The sequence below is a fragment of the Hypanus sabinus genome, chromosome 10 (assembly GCF_030144855.1).
Source record: "Hypanus sabinus isolate sHypSab1 chromosome 10, sHypSab1.hap1, whole genome shotgun sequence".
NCBI classification, from domain to species: domain Eukaryota; kingdom Metazoa; phylum Chordata; class Chondrichthyes; order Myliobatiformes; family Dasyatidae; genus Hypanus; species Hypanus sabinus.
The window spans coordinates 143,643,431-143,659,078 of NC_082715.1; positions in this window are offsets into that span (position 1 = coordinate 143,643,431).

Here is a 15,648-nt window from a genome sequence, read left to right on the forward strand (position 1 = left end):
AATTTAAGAGACTACTGGACAGGTATCTGGAGGAATGTAAGGTGGGGGGGGGGGGGGGGTTACCTGGAAGGCAGGGTTTAAGGGTCAGTACAACATTGTGGGTCAAAGGGCCTGTACTGTGCTGTACTATTCTATGTTCTCTGTTCCTCTCCCCCTCCCCTCACCACAGCCCTCAGTTTAAATCCTGTTTGCTGCAGGAAGTTCCCATGGTTTGAGTTAGAACCAAATCGAACTCTGTAACATCTTCACCAATAATTCAGCAGTTATATCCTCCAGTCACAGGACAGATTGAACATGACATTGACCCACTTTGTCTCTGAAGAATCAATGCCACCTTCAAAGGCCCTGAACTGCAGGGAAGCCTGGTTAAACAAAATGTAAAATATGTCCTTTAGGTGAGGATTGGTAGCAGACTGCTTCTATATCGAAAAAATCAGGACTTTCTTTTGGTAAGATTGTGAAACTATTGTGGTGGAATTGATGATTGAATGATTGGTGATGTCTGGGGTGGATAGTGCATAATATTAAAAACTACTGGAATGTGCACTTACCTCCCAGTTTAGGAAACAAGCACATTTAATAGTTATTATGCAGATTATTGAGGGATGTCTAGTGGATTTGCATTTGAAAATACGGTCATTTTGATTGCAAGATTCAAGATTGTTTCATGTCATTTTCAGTACACAAGTGTAAAGCAGAGCAGAGTAATTGCTAAATGGGATTTGATGCAGCACAAAAAGAACGTGATAAAATAAACACAATCAATATAAATACATAGATAACTTATGTACATAGACTGATTGTATGGTATGTGCAAAAAGTGATTTGGAAGTCTTCAAAGTTCACATCGTTAATACTCAATGAACAGAAGACTCTTATATAAATGATAAATAAGAGGTTCTGCAGATGCTGGAAATGCAGAGTAACACACACACAATGCTGGAGGGACTCAGCAAGTCAGGTAGCATCTATGGAGAGGAATAAACAGTCAATGTTTCATGTCCTGATGAAGGTTCTTGGCTCAAAGCATTGACTGTTTATTCCTCTCCATCATTGCTGCCTAACCTGCTGAGTTTCCCCAGTACTTTGTGAGTGTTGCTCGGTTATATAAATGCCTGTGTCAGACCAATTTTTGTTAATATTGAACTTTTCTTTAGCAACATGCGAATCAATCACATTTATAACAAGGTCCAATAAAATCTATAATGGAACACAAATTATTCTCACACCAGGCAGAGCCTGTTTAGAGAAAAATGGTTAATGTTTCAGGTTTCCTTCAGAACCTGGAAGAGCTCGAGATAAAATATTTTAAAATGCAAAGACAATGGCAATGACAGAGAGAACGAAACCAAATCACTGTTAAAGAACGTGGTTGAGTGAGATTGAAGGAGAAGGCATGGGATAAAACCAGGTGAATGGGGGTGGTAAAGGCACCATCGAGTGTATAAAATGGTTAGAGACATACTTACCATGTAAACAGAAAGTACACTGCAGATGCCCTGGTCAAATCAAGACGTACAAACAAGCTGGATGAACTCAGCAGGTTGGGCAGCATCCATAGAAATGAGCAGTCAACGTTTCGGGCCGAGACCCTTTTGAGACCCTTTGTCAGGGTCTCGGCCCGAAACGTTGACTGCTCATTTCAACGGATGCTGCCCGACCTGCTGAGTTCATCCAGCTTTTTTGTACATCTTGATACTTACCATGTATATACTTAATGTTATTGATATGCTTATTAATCTGTTCTTTCTATATTATCATGTATTGCATTGAACTGCTGCTCCTAAGTTAACAATTTCATGACACATACTGGTGATAATAAACCTGATTCTGCTGTTTCTTATTGTAATTAACTGTCTTTTTAAATTATTATTTATTGCAGTGTACTGCTGTCACAAAACAACACATTTCATGACAAGAATGGCAAGCATGCTGTCATTACCAACACGCACAAAATGCTGGAAGAATTCGGCTGGTCGGCAACATCTAAGGAGGGGAATAAACAGTCAATATTTTGGGCCAAGAGCCCTCAATATTCCTCTCATCAATATACCTATCCAAACTTAGCTTAAGTGTTGAAATTGGATCTGGATCCACCAATTTTGCTGGCAGCTCATTCTATACTCGCACAGCCCTCTGAGTGAAGAAGATCCCCTTCATGTTCCACTTAAATATTTCACCTTTCACCTTCTATGACCTGTAGATTTAGTCCAGTCCTCAGTGGAAAAAGCTAGCTTGCACTTACCCTATCTATATCCCTCATAATTCTGATTGCCTCTATCATATCTCCCCGTATTCTCCTACACTCTTGGGAATAAAGTCCTCAAGTCCCGGCAAATATTGGCAAATTTTCTCTGCACTTTTTAAAACTCTTTAATAACTTTCCTGTAGGCAGGAGACCAGATCTGCACAATGTCCATAAGACCGCAAAACATAGGAACAGAATTAGACCATTTGGCCCATCGAGTCTGCTCCGGCATTCCATCATGGCTGATCTATTATCCCTCTCAACCCCACTATCCTGCCTTCTTCCATTACATTTGACACACTGGCTAATCAAGAACCTATCAGCCTCTGCTTTAAATATACCCAATGACTTAGTCTCCACAGCTTTCTGTGGCTAAGATTTTCACAGATTCACCACCCCCTGGCTAAAGAAATTCCTGCTTTTCTCTGTTCTAAAGGGACCTCCCACTTTTCTGAGGCCGTGCCATCTGGTCCTAGACTCCTCCTCTCTGAAAAACATCTTCTCCACATCCACTCTCTTTAGGCCTTTCAACATTCGATAGGTTTCAATGAAATCCCCCCTTTATTCTTCTAAATTCTACTGAGTACAGATCCACAACCATCAAACAGTCCTCACACATTAACCCTTTCATTTCTGGAATCGTTCTCAGGAACCTCCCCGGAACCCTCTCAAATGCATTTGCCTCTCTTGTACTCATCACAACAAGAGCCAAAATATCACTTGCTTTCTTAGTCACTTCCTGTGCCAGCTTGACAACTGCCTGCATCTTACACGTGAGGACACCACAATATCCTTCAGAGCAGTCTCACTTCAGTTCTTACTTACTAGCTCCAGCCTCGTCTGCTCCACCCAGGACCACAAGGCACGGCACAGAACTGTGAATGAAGGAAACCAGCTTCCTTTTCATTGACTCCATACCTCCTACTGCCTTGGGAAAAGTATCCAACCTCATCAAAGACCCCGGCTCGGCTTCTATTATGCTGTAATAAGACCCCTTATACATGGGAGGCAGCTGGCCAGTGGCATCAGCACCAGACTTCAAGGCGGATGGTCCTGAGGCCAAATCTGGCCAGTTCCTTTCCATCCGTGCTTGGTTGAGCATCAAGCTAGCGTCTCGGCCTCATAAAACAATAGTTGAACGCTATGGGAACAGCAGGAATGCCACCCGAAAAGGAGGTATGGTAGTGCAGACGTGCAGCACAGGGTGGTAGCAGTCAGCACAATGCTCTACCGATCCAGCAGCTGCCTGTAAGGAGTTTGCATATTCTCCTCGTGAACGTGTGGGTTTCCTCTGGGTGCTCCAGCTTCCTCCCACATTCTGAAGACGTTTACGGGTTAGAGTTAGCAAGTGTGGGCAAGCTATGTTGGCGCCAGCATTGGACTGTGTTGGTCATCAACACAAACGAGACTTTTCACTGTCTGTTTCGATGTTTCAATGTGCACGTGATGAATAAAGCTAATCTGTAATCTTATGAGAAAAGATGAACTGTTGGTATCTCAATCTAACGCAGGGGTTCCCAACCTGCAGTCCAGGAACCCCTTGCTTAATAGTATCGGTCCTGGGCATACAGAAGGTTTGGATCTAGTACATTATGCCCCTTGCACCTTGCTTGTCTGTCTGCAGGGCCCTTACTCTGTAACTGGAACAGCACATTCCACAATCTATTCTCCTTTCCGTCTGTACTACTTTAACATACATGGAGTGGTCTGTCAGGATGGCAGGCAGACAACAGCTTTCCACTGTAACTCAGTGATGCACCATCAATAACTCTCAGAGACGTGAGGCGAGAGATAGGCTTTTATTAGCTGGAAGAAAGCACTGACTGCAGCAAGAGACCATCACACAACATCCTGGAGACTGAGGGAGGAGCAGTGCCTCCAGTCGCCTTTATACAGGGGTCTGTGGGAGGAGCCACAGGAGCAGTCAGCAGTCAACAGTGTCCAGACAGGTATACGTAATTCACCACACTCAGTACATGTGACAATAACAAACCGATGATCTATTCATTTAGAGTTATGGATTCACAGAGCCCCACAGCAAAGAAACAGGCCCTTGGGCCAACGTAAGGCCATAAGATATAGGAGAACTAAGTCATTTGGCCCATCTAGTCCATGCTGAACTATTAATCTGCCTAGTCCCATTGATCTGCACCTGGTGGATGGGGATCGGAGTTTGTTTGATGCTCCTATTTCTATGGCTGAAGTAGGAGAGGCTATTTCATCAATGAATTCAGGGAAAGCTCCTGGCCCTGATGGTTATATTATGGAATTTTTAAAAACTTTTTCTTCTTTGCTTTCCCCATGGTTATGTGAAATTTTCAATGATGCATTTACTAAGAAGAGATTACCCCAGTCTTTTTATGAAGCTACTATCTCTCTAATTCTTAAAATGATAAGGATCCTACCTTATGTGCATCCTATTGCCCTATATCACTATTAAATGTAGACTCTAAGATTCTTACAAAAATTTTAGCTATTAGGTTAGAAAAGATACTATCACAGATTATTTCAGAAGATCAAACTGGTTTTATTAAAAACCGGTACTCCTTTTTCAATGTTAGAAAATTGATTAATATAATTTATACCTCTTCATCTAGAACCCCAGAATGTGTTATTTCATTAGATGCTTAAAAAGCTTTTGATAGAGTTGAATGGACTTACTTATTTAATGCGTTAAAAAATTTTAATTTTAGTTCTAATTTTATATCATGGATTAAACTAATATATTATAAACCTGTTGCTTCTGTTCTTACAAATAATCATAGGTCCTCGTTTTTTCAATTATCTCGTGGTACGAGACAAGGTTGTCCTTTAAGTCCTTTATTATTTAATATTGCATTAGAACCTTTAGCCATTGCTATTCGTGAATCACCTAATATTTTTGGTATTACCCATAATGAGAAGTTATATAAGTTATCACTATATGCTGATGACTTGCTGTTATATATTTCTGATCCTGATAGATCCATTCCCACTATTCTATCCTTGTTGGTTCAATTTGGTAGTTTTTCTGGTTATAAATTAAATTTGGATAAGAGTGAATTGTTCCCTTTAAATGCGCAAACTTTATTGAATGATAGGGTACCATTTAAAGTTGTTACTGATAACTTTACTTATCTAGGTATAAAAATTACCAAGAAACATAAAGATTTATTCAGATTGAATTTTTTACCTTTGCTTCATCAAATTCAACAACTTACTACTAGATGGTCTCCCTTATCCTTATCATTGGTTGGTCGGATTAATGCTATTAAAATGATGGTTTTACCGAAATTTTTATATTTATTTCAAACATTACCAATTTTTATCCCTAAATCTTTTTTTGACAACATAGATTCAAAAATTTCCTCATTTGTGTGGCAAAATAAAAACCCCAGGTTAAGTAAAAAACAGTTACAGAAACCTAAAAAAGATGGTGGTTTAGCTTTACCTAACTTTAGATTTTACTACTGGGCGAATAATACTCGAAACTTAATATACTGGAAACAAGATTTGGATTCACCATTATGCCCACAGTGGGTAAATTTGGAATGTAATGATGTACAAGGATATTCTTTATTCTCCGTTCTTGGTTCTTCTCTTCCCGTTGATTTAGTCAAATTCAATAAACAGATATCTGACCCTACTGTCAAACACACATTACGAATCTGGTTTCAATTTTGTAAGTTTTTTACCTTGAGAAATTTTGTTCTTGATAGCCCAATCCTATTTAACTTTTTTTTTAAACCTTCTTTAATAGATCAAGCCTTTAGTGTATGGAAAAGGAAAGGTATAATATGTTTTCGTGATCTTTTTTTTGAAGGCAGTTTGATGTCTTTTGACCAACTCTCTAACAAATTTAAGTTACCTAAATCTTATTTTTTTAGATATTTATAAATCAGAAACTTTTTATATAAAGTTTTACCATCCTTTCCCAATTCAACCCCGATAGATTTTTTAGATATGATTTTTACCTTGAATCCTTGTCAGAAGGGATTAGTGGCTCTTATTTATAATATGATTATGAAGATACAACCAGAAATGTCAGGCAGAATTAAACAAGACTGGGAAAAAGAGCTTCAATATACTATATCAACAGAAAAATGGGAAAAAAATCTACAAATGGTTAATTCTTCTTCTATATGTGCTAAACATGCTTTAATACAATTTAAGGTGGTACACAGAGCTCACATGTCTAAAGATAAGCTCGCTTGATTCTACTCCCATATTAACCCTCAATGTGACAGATGTCATTCAGGAGTTGCTTCATTGACCCACATGTTTTGGTCATGTCCCACCTTATATAACTATTGGAAGGACATATTTGCTATCATTTCCTCAGTTTGGAATATTGATTTACAACCCCATTTTATTACTGCAATTTTTGGTATACCAAATGAGGATGGTAGTCGTCCCCTTCAATTAGACGAATGATCGCTTTTACAATCCTAATGGCGAGAAGGTCTATATTACAAAATTGGAAAGAAGTAAACCCTCCTACCACGTTTCAGTGGTTCTCTCAAACTATCTCTTGTCTGAGCTTAGAAAAAATTAGAAGTACTATTTTTGATCCATCAATTAAATTTGAAGAAACTTGGGGACCGTTTATTCGACATTTTCATATGAGTTAATTTGACCTCTTCTGGACCTTTTCTCTTTTTATCCTTGTTCTGGTATGGAGTTCCGGAGTTCTTGACACTATCATGTACATATAAACTTTTATTATTGCCCATGTTAGTTTAGGTTTATTTTTTTTCAATATATATTTTTTCTTGTATTTTTTATATATTTTTTTTCTTTTCTCTCTTTTAATGATTATCCTTTTTCATGTATAATCAATATAGGTTTGACTGATTATTATATGATGTTTTTTTTACTGATATTTTAATAAGATATCGATATCTTATCACTAATTCAATTTCAAACCTAATGTATTTACAATCTATTTAATATTATGTTATGTTATTTTTTTATATATGAAAATCAATAAAAAGATTGAAAAAGAAAGATCTGCACCTGGTCTATATGCATCCCATTCATTTACTTATCCAGATTTCTGTTAAACATTGAAATCAAACCTGCATGGAACATCGAACATAGAACATAGAGTGTATAACATCAAACATAGAACGTGGAACATATATAACATTGAATATAGAAAAAAGAACATATAATGGTGAACATGGAACACAGCAAAGCACCAGGCTTTCACTGGCAGATCATTCCATATTCACCCTATCCTGTGCGTGAAGAAGCTCCCTCCCAGGTTATCCTTAAATATTTCACGTTTTGTTTAACTTATCCTCACTACCAAAGATGAAGATTAAAAAATTGTTCTTTTAATTTCTTACACCTTATGAATAGTTAACTGGGAATGACTAAACTTCAGTTTCTGTTCCTGTTGAACCTGGAGATGATCTTGTCCAGCATTCAATAACAGGGCACAAATCTTGTGGTTACAACTATTTTATATCTTTGTTCTTAACAAAGAAAAGACAGTAAAGTGCAGCAGCAGGGAACTGTAACCAGTTCACTCTAACAGAGAACCTGCCTCATGGTCTTTCTTTGTACTGAAAACTGGTTCAAACTGGTCAGATAAAGGTTCCTCCCTGAAAAAAACAAGCACAATCTTGATTTATCTTGACACAGGCTCAAAGGCAAAGAAACTACAGAAAGACAGAAACAGCTACACTACAAGTTACTGAAAATCCACTGAACATTTACAAACAGGTCATCATACAAACATTAAGTTTCAAATGTTTCTTTATAATCAAAGAATATACTGTAACTGAAATCCTTCAATTCTCCAGATGGCCATGAAACCAAGAAAGAAAGAAAGAAAGAAAGAAAGGCCTTCTATACAGATCATTGCATCTCATCTGTACACCAAGGTCGTACAAAAGAAAAACAAGAGAAAGCAGACTGTCATGTTGCAGTTACAGAGGAGGTGCAGTGTAGGGAGACAATAAGATGCGAGGCCACATCGAGGCAAATTGTGCAGTCAAGGATTCACCCCTTTGTACAAGATGTATCTTAAAATCTTACCCACAATACCTTGCACACTGGGAGGAATGTTATCAAATGCTTTTCAGAAATCAACGCGCACAATACCCACTGGCTCTCTGCCCACAGATGATGTGACATTCTTATGGAAACTGAGAGAAATGATTCTTAAGGAGTCCATTTAGAATGTGCTGACACAGAAAGAACGTGCAAAGCAACTTGCAGGGCAACGTATAAACCAATTTGCAAAATCAGGATGAAACAATAGCTTGCTGATTAAAGAAGCGATACGGGTAACGGGAAGACATGCTTAACGGTTGAACAATAACAGTGTTAATGCGCTGAGGCTGATAAGTGGGCCAAAGGGGTAATCACATTTGTAATTTTGTAATGAGATTAAAGAAGAATGTAGGGTATAAAAAACTGTGCAAAGTGTAATTCGGCACTCAATCTAGCAGGAGCTGGTTGGGTCCGACTCTGCAGACTCGAAAAATAAAGTTTACCGTTCTGCAAATTGCTGAGACTCAGTGTGTTTCTGACAACGTGGGGGCTCGTCCGGGATCCACACTCCGGCCGCGGTGGACACGAGGAAGGACATCGGAGACGGTGCACCCCGCCGAGTTTGGCGGTCCCTGACTCCTTGCTCGTCGCTCCAGCGCGGCTTGAGCGAGTGATATCCGGACAGCGCAGAGCGGTAAACGGGGAGAAGGGGACAGTACCTGGTACTGGAAGTCCCCAGGACGCACCGGGTAAGTGCCTACTATTATAGTAGAAAGGTGCGGGAATAAGTAAGGACGGAGAAGACCGGGATCGCTACCCGGGGGTCCTCCTGATTAAGTAAGAGCGGAATAAGATGGGAGGGGGTGGCTCTAAAAAGAAAGAGGAGACGGAGAAGACCGGGACCATACCCGGGGGTTCCTCCTGATAGCCCCCTCGGTAGAATGTTTGAGAATTGGGGATGTGGAAGACTAAAAGGGAAACAAAAGAAAAAAATGATACAGTACTGTTTAATTTGGTCGAAACAGCCGATAGAAAAACCTGCGGTCTGGTGGCCGCGGCTTGGGTCTGAGGAGGATTGGGTACGACAAGCCTTAAACATTTACGTTAATTCAAAACCAAATGTAAAACCGGAAGAAATTGCTTATGCTTTTTGTTGGGCTCCCTGGCCAGGAGTAACAACAAAGAGTTTTAAGTTGGGCATTAAAGGGGAGCGGAAGTGGGACCCACTCGATCATTTACCCCCTCCCTATGTCCAGCCTTCTGCGCCCCTTGCGGGAGCAGAGGGAGAACGTGAAGAAAGTGAAAAAACAGAAGAAATAGACCCGGAAAGGGAAGAGAGGGATGTTAGGGAAAAAGCAAAAGCAAGGATCGAAACAAGGAGTGTGACAGGAGCAGATAAGAAAAAGAAAGACGAATTAAAAAAGAAAGAGGTACAGCTGTGTCCCCTTCGAGAGGTTCCAATGGGAGGAGAACGGGGAGGAACAGGATTTGTAAACGTCCCTCTGACAAGTACCGAAGTACGAGGATTTAAGAAAGATATGAAAACTTTATTAGAAGATCCAATGGGACTGGCAGAACAGTTGGATCAATTCTTAGGACCTAATGTTTACACTTCGGAAGAAATGCATGCGATTATGGGAACGCTATTTTCTGCACAAGAGAGGCAAATGATACGACAAGCTGCAATATCAATTTGGGAAAGGGAACAGCCGAATGAGTTACCGGGGGACCGGAAATTTCCAGTAAACGACCCACAGTGGGACAAACAAGCAGAAGAGAGAAGACGGCAATATCCTATTGCCATGGAAGGGAGGAGGGGATTACAACCTGTAATTGAGACATTAGTATCAGATGGACTCCTGGAAGAATGTATGTCACCCTTTAATACCCCCATCCTACCGGTCCGAAAGCCCGACGGCACGTATCGAATGGTTCAAGATCTGAGAGGCTTAAATGCGGTAGTCCAAACACGATACCCGGTAGTGCCTAACCCCTATACATTAATGAGCAAAATACCTCCTGAACATGAATGGTTCAGTGTGATAGATCTAAAAGATGCCTTTTGGAGTTGCCCGTTGGAGGAAGGTAGCCGAGATATGTTCGCATTTGAATGGGAAAATCCCTTCACTGGGCGGAAGAAGCAACTCCGGTGGACCGTCTTGCCCCAAGGGTTCACGGAGTCCCCAAACCTATTCGAACAGGTACTGGAGCAAGTATTGGCTGGATTCCATTGTACCGAAAAGAACCAACTATTACAGTATGTCGATGACCTACTACTATCGGGACCAGCAGAGGAGGTAGTGCGAGACGATACTATAAGACTCCTGAATTACCTAGGAGAAAAAGGATTGCGGGTGTCCAAGAATAAACTGCAATTTGTCGAGAAGGAAATAACATACCTCGGACACAGTCAGTAAAGGGCACCGCCAAATAACCCCAGAAAGAATAGCGGGAATAACTAAAATACCGCTTCCCAGGACAAAGAAGGAAATAAGACAATTTCTGGGCTTAGTGGGCTATTGCCGGATTTGGATAGAGAATTATACCTCCCTGGTGAAGTTTATGTACGACAAATTGGCAAAGGAAGACCGGGGAATAATCAGCTGGACCGAAGAAGAAGAACAGAAGTTCAGGAAAATAAAAGGGCAACTAATTCGGGCCCCGGTATTAACACTGCCAGCACTGGAAAAGCCCTTTCAGCTGTATGCAACAAACAATGAAGGAACTGCGTTAGGAGTACTAACCCAAGAAAAAGGAGGAAAGCGGCAACCTGTGGCCTTTTTATCAAAAATGTTAGACCCGGTATCCCGGGGATGGCCGACGTGCATACAAGCCGTAGCGGCAGCAGCCGTACTAGTAGAAGAAGCACGGAAATTAACCTTTGGGGGAAGAATGACGGTGTATACCCAGCACTCCGTTAGCACCCTCTTAGCCCAAAAAGCTCAGCGGTGGTTGACGGACTCTCGCATACTGAAATACGAAACCATTCTGATGGTCGGGGATGATGTAAGCTTTGAAAGGAACAATAGTTGTAACCCGGCACAGTTCTTATACGGGGAATCAACAGGGGAGCCCGACAAACATCAGAAGGCGAGTGGAAGACCCCCGACGGACGGCAAGTACTGAATAAGGAAGTAACTCGTCATATACTGCAACAACTACACCAACAAAGCCATTGGGGAGTGCAAGCTATGTGCGACACTATCCTAAGGGACTATGTTTGTAAAGGGATATTCACACTAGCTCAACAGGAGGTGTGGGGCTGTTACACCTGCCAAAAGGTAAACAAGAAAATGATGCGTGCCACCCATAAGGGGGGACAAACACTAGCCATCCGACTGTTCCATCGGATCCAAATAGACTTTACGGAACTACCACAAGTTCAGAGATGGAAGTACCTGTTAGTAATTGTGGATCACTTCACTAGGTGGGTGGAAGCATTCCCAACCACTAAAGCGGACGCCCCTACAGTGGCACGGATCCTATTAGAAAATATAGTCCCGAGATATGGAATAATGGGGTCTATTGATTCAGATAGGGAAACACACTTTGCCTCAAAAACACACCAGCTAATCTGTGACGCCTTGGGAATCCAGTGGAAGCTGCACACCCCCTGGCACCCTCAGAGCTCAGGAAGAGTTGAGAGGATGAACAGTACTTTGAAGACGCAATTGACAAAACTAATGATGGAAACCAAGCTACCCTGGACCAAGTGTCTACCCCTGGCCCTACTAAGAATCCGCACGGCTCCTCGAAAAGATATAGGAGTATCCCCTTATGAAATGTTGTTTGGCCTTCCATATTGGAACAAGGTGGAGGGCTATCCTTCCCTGCAAGGGGGAGATGTCTTTGTAAAGGACTATTTACAGGCACTGTCTCGTTCTTTTGCAGAATTGCGCAGGAAGGGGTTACTCGCACAAACCCCACCTCTGGACTTCGCACTCCACCGAACTCAGCCCGGTGACTGGGTCCTGATTAAGACTTGGAAGCCAGAGAAGTTACAGCCGCAGTGGGAAGGCCCATTCCAGGTGCTACTGACCACCGAAGCCGCAGTAAGGACAAAAGAAAAAGGGTGGACCCACGCCGCGAGAATCAAGGGACCCGTAAAGCCCGAAGAAGGTGCAGAATGGACTTGCGTCCAGGGAGAAGACCCGATGGTGCTAAAGCTCAAAAGACGGACAGAATGAACTTTGGGACTGTAATGTATATACTGCTATTGTTGAGAAGCGCTGAAGGGGGATGTGATAAGTGCAGGACAACGGTAAGGGTGGGCATGACGGTTTTTCCAGGGTCCTTTGTATCACACTCTCATGTAAACGAGAAATGTTATGACTACAACAAAAAGGAGGAGTATGTGGAAAGTTTAATCTAACCAACTGCTGCTTAAAGATAGATGACAACGGAAAGGTGGTTCAAAAAAATATCAGATAAAATAAGGAAACTGGCCCACGTGCCGGTACAGACCTGGAAGCCGCTGGGGTATTGGGACTGGCTGGACGGATGGTTGAAAGGAGGCTGGTGGCGAACCGCTTTAGGGGTTATAGGAGGGGGATTGATGGTCCTCCTTCTGCTACCATGTCTGATCCCCTGCTTGCGGGAGCTAGTAGCTCGGGTGGCAAGACAAGTCATGCAACCAGGGGCCCCGGCTGATCCTGTTCAGGTACTCCTACAAAGGGAAATAGAGCTAGAGGAAGAAGCCTATGTAAACCCGTGGCAAAAGCCCAACTGATAGCACATTCTAAAAAGAAAAAGGGTGGATTGAGAGAAATGATTCTTAAGGAGTCCATTTAGAATGTGCTGACACAGAAAGAACGTGCAAAGCAACTTGCAGGGCAACGTATAAACCAATTTGCAAAATCAGGATGAAACAATAGCTTGCTGATTAAAGAAGCGATACGGGTAACGGGAAGACATGCTTAACGGTTGAACAATAACGGTGTTAATGCGCTGAGGCTGATAAGTGGGCCAAAGGGGTAATCACATTTGTAATTTTGTAATGAGATTAAAGAAGAATGTAGGGTATAAAAAACTGTGCAAAGTGTAATTCGGCACTCAATCTAGCAGGAGCTGGTTGGGTCCGACTCTGCAGACTCGAAAAATAAAGTTTACCGTTCTGCAAATTGCTGAGACTCAGTGTGTTTCTGACAGAAACCCAACTTTTTTTCAAGCTTGATTTAATTCCCGATCTCCAATGCAAGCTGCCACTGACTATGATGAAGTTTGATAAATGCTTCTGCATCTGTTTCTAAGTCTCCAAACCTTTTTCTAAAAGACTACCTGCTGGTTTTCCTACCTCAAGCTTTAATACAACATAATTTATTATCAAATGAGACTCATCTGGCACCAATCTCTTGTTGGAAACATCATAAGACAATAAGACTTATAAGACAGAGGAGCAGAACCAGGCCATTCTGTCCATCGAGACTGCTCCTACATTCGATCATGGCTGATTGATTACTCCATTCTGCTGCCTTCTTCCCAGAATCCTTGACACCCTTTCTAATCAAGAATCTATCAACTTCTACTTTAAATATGCCCATTGCCTTGGCTTCCACAGCCGTCTGTAGCAATGAATTGCACAGAATTATCACTCTCCGGCCAAAGAAATTCCTCCTCATCTCTGTTCTAAAGGGACGTTCTTCTATTTTGAGGCTGTGCTCTCTGGTCCCAGACTCTCCCATTCTCTGTTCTGAGTTCCGGTCTCACTCTAGAAACTTGTGGACAAAAGAATTCGGTGTACAGTTCTGTGCAATGGTGAGGGAGTGTGGTATTATTGGAGGCATGTTGACAAATTGAGGCCCTGTCTGTTTGCAGGAATGATGTGCAAGGTACTATGGTTCTGTATTGAAGAGTTAGGATGCCACCGGGTTACAGGGAGAAGACGGGAGAATGGGGCTGAGAGGGAAAATAAATCAGCTATGATTGAATAAGGGGGAAGACTCAATGCACTAAATGGCCTAATTCTGCTCCTATATCTTGTGGATGCATTGGGAATATTTCACAGCTGCCCTTGATCCAGGTCCAACTTGACCAGGGCACTTTGCATGTATAGATTTAGCCAGGGTCCACTGCTTTCCTCCCACACAAAGATAGCTTAATTGTGAGCATATCCCTCTCACTGGGACTCCTACACAAACTTGGCTCATCAACTAACAGCCACGTGACTCAGTGGTGAGACCATCATTCGTAGACAGTATACGTGTCTATGATTTGGAGTTCAACCAACCAGGACCATTGGGCATTCCGATTAAAGGAATCTTGACTTGAGCGAATGCTGTGCAGATACCATCCATGTGTAGTTACCAGTGGACAAGGAATAACAGATCATATACTGCATAAAGTTATAAAGAACGTGTATTTACCAATGTCAGCTTTATCAAACAGTTAACAGGATCAAGAAAGTGTGTGTGTGTCTCAGTACCAGTAACTGTGGTGTTAACTGTTCAGACTAACAAAATGGCTTCTCTGTATTGTTGTAATGAACTGGCTTCTCTGAAATGTTACTTAATGCTGTAATGGGTTTCTGTGTCTAGAATGTTTGGGTTATAACTGTAGATAAGGGGGGAAGTAACCAATGGAGAATTGTTATACTGTAGCGGTGTGCTACACGCAGCGCTGAAATAATGACACGGTGTCGGTAAACTGCAGTTAAAGAAGATTTTATTCGAACTTCGCAGCCTCGCTTTAAAGCCTCCCTGATCCCGCCCTCCCCGGGCGCGGATGCTGTAGGGGCACATATTCACAGTCCCGCGCAAGCTTTTCCCTTTGTTAGTGAAGCAGACCTGGTGCCCTTTTGGGACTGGCCTTTATGCCAGCACACTGGCTATTTGTGAGCCGGTTCGAGTGCGCTAGGAAGTGGGTCGCCACAATACTATCTTTTATATGTGAGCTGAACTGGAGGCGAGTGAGGAGGACGGACGTGTGAGGAACAGACAGCGGTTCCGGAGCAGCGGATACTGGACGTCGGTGGTTCGGACATTGTGTGTAAAACATCTGGTGCGTACATCTTCCTCCCACTCAGCTTAGATAAATGCCCACAGGTATTAGACTGGGGGAAGAAAGATAGCATCTCTCTATCGATGCCTCTCATCAGTTTCTATCAGATGTCCACTGGTCCAGAAGAAACAAATCAAGTTTCTCTAACCTTTCCTGTTAGCACTAGCCTCTAATCCAGGCATCATCTTTGCAAACTTCTTCTGCACCCTTCTCCAAAGCCTCTGCATCCTTCCAATAGGACAACTAGGAATGAATCACGATTTTGTACATCTGCAAAACAGTTTCCTGACTTTGAATCCAGTCCCTGAGCTGATAAAGACAAGCATGTGGGACAACTTCTTTTCTACCCTATCAATTTGTCCGCTGTGGTCGGGTCGATTTCGGTGTGTGCTGCGTCTGCGAGGCTGAGTCGGGCGGTGCCG